The 2212-nt window shown below is 49.3% G+C and overlaps 1 protein-coding gene across 1 annotated transcript in view; it reads right to left on the bottom strand.

The window, feature by feature from the left end:
• LOC101343251 (tubulin alpha-1D chain-like) overlaps positions 1–2212 on the bottom strand; it is a 15447-nt gene that overhangs the window by 5912 nt on the left and 7323 nt on the right. The gene's annotated exons all lie outside the window — the stretch shown is intronic.

Raw genomic sequence — 2212 nt, 5'->3', positions numbered from 1 at the left:
TGCTGTGGTTTTAGTTCCCAACTGGTGGTGCTAGCCCTAGGGGAAAACATTGTGTTACCATATAACAGCTTCCTGGTGTTGCTAATCTTTGGGCTGCCTCTCCATGCCCTATTTTGTCTTTTAGCTCTTCCCAAATTTTTATAATTAGTCTCCAACATTAAATTCCCTCAACTGGATCACCTGGAGCCCTGGTGGCGCACTGGTTAAGAGCTTGACTGCTAACCCAAAAGTTGACAGTTTGAATACACCAGCTACTCCTCGGAAACCCTATGGGGCAGTTCTGCCCTGTCCTGTAGGGTCACTATGAGTCAGAATCGACTCGATGGCAATGGGCTTGGTTTTTTGGTATTGGATGACCTGACATCAGCTCTGGTTTCCCAACTGGACCCTGACAGTTATGGGGTGAGGCAAAGAAAGAGCCTCTCTGTGCTGATGAGAAAGCCACCAACAGTCCTAGGAGGAGGTAGTCTTCTTGACTAAGGCTCTCCTTCCTGCCTTCCCAACCACATGGTCGGTCAAGATAACCTCTTCTCAGCTCCCGAGTTCATATGTTAAATCCAAGCTGCATTCAGATCCATTCTCTCTCTCTCCAAATTCCCCAGATTCCAGGGGAGGGAGCAGATTGTACCAGCATGGTTCCTAGATGCCCACCTCAGTGGGTGAATAACAAGTTAAGAGGATCCTTGGGAACTGAATAAACACCCCAAAGCATGTCCCTGACACCAAACCTGATGGGCGGCCACCTTATCAGCATACAGTCCTGGGAAATGACACCAAGTCAGGGAAAGGGAGAATGGAGGAAGGACAGGGATGAGGGCAACAGTGAGAATTGAATCTCTCCTCGGTTGAGGGTTGTGGGGATTGCCCTAGTTCTAGCATCTCCAGTGGTTAAACCATTCCTCCAGCCCTGCAGGAGCTACAGAAATGCCATACGAAAGGATTTGGGGGGCATCCACCTGCTTGAAAGTGGAGGCTTGAAGCTGCACTTGCATAGCATGCAGTATAGATGCAGTATAGGACTGAAAATATGTCAATATCTTTAACAAAAGATAGTGAGTGTTGATGGAGATTACTGCGAGGTAAGCCCCCTCAACCATTCCCCCTTTGTTGTTACCAATGTTCCACCTTAATGCCAGCTTCTGGCCTCCCTATACCCAAGCCTCCTGCCTGGAGAAGACAAACTCCCAGGGTCTATGGTGGGGCGGGGGGCGGGGGGTTGGTGGCTAGTGAGCACCAGCTATGTCAGCTTACTCTAATGCACCCGCCTGGCCTCACCAGTCCATTGTTGCAGCTCTGCGTGGGCTCGGACCGACTTCACACATGTACCACTTAACAGGCCTTGCCTCCTGTTCCAGGGCTTCCCTGTTGATGCTGCAGGCCAGGTGTGCACAACCCACAGTGCAGGGCCAGTTGGGGCAGAGGTTAACCAGTGGAGGAACAAAGTCAGTGCGTATGTTCCCCCACCTCCACCTCCTCACCTGCCCACTCCCCGAAGGGATGGTTCTGAGATGTTATGTACTCGGTGTCATGGATTGAATTATGTTCCCCCAAAAATGTGTGTATCAATGTGGCTGGGCCATGATTCCTGGTATTGTGTGATTTTCCTATATGTTGTAAATCCTGCTTCTATGATGTTAATGAGAGAGCATGGGCAGCAGTTGTTAGTGAGGCAATACTCAATCTACAAGATCGGATTGTGTCTTGAGGCAATCTCTTGAAATATAAAAGAGAGAATCAAGCAGAGAAGCAGGGGTACCTCATACCACCAAGAAAGCTGGGAGCAGAGCACGTCCTTCGGACCTGGTCCCTGTGTGGAAAAGCTCCTAGTCCAGGGGAAGATTGAAGAGGGCCAACAGAGAGAGAAAGCCTTCCCCTGGAGGTGATGCCCTGAATTTGGACTTTTAACCTACTTCACTGTGAAGAAATAAATTCCTCTTTGTTAAAGCCATCCACTGGTGGTATTTCTGTTATAGCAGCACTAGATGACTAAGACACTCAGCTAAATCTTCTCTAGGGTGCAGCCTCCCTCCTTCCCTGCTTTACTCCCCACATCCCCCACTCTGCTCCCTGGAATTGAACTCCTTAGTCAAATAATAGCACATATGCCTTGCCTCACATCTGCTTTCTGGGGAACCCAGGCTAAGACCTTCCTATCCCTCATACAGGAGAAACCCTCCCCAACCCATGGTTTTTTCCAAGAGAAAAAGACACA

Source organism: Trichechus manatus, unplaced genomic scaffold (assembly GCF_000243295.1).
Source record: "Trichechus manatus latirostris isolate Lorelei unplaced genomic scaffold, TriManLat1.0 scaffold00041, whole genome shotgun sequence".
Classification (NCBI taxonomy): Eukaryota; Metazoa; Chordata; class Mammalia; order Sirenia; family Trichechidae; genus Trichechus; species Trichechus manatus.
This window is presented reverse-complemented; position numbering and strand designations above follow the sequence as displayed.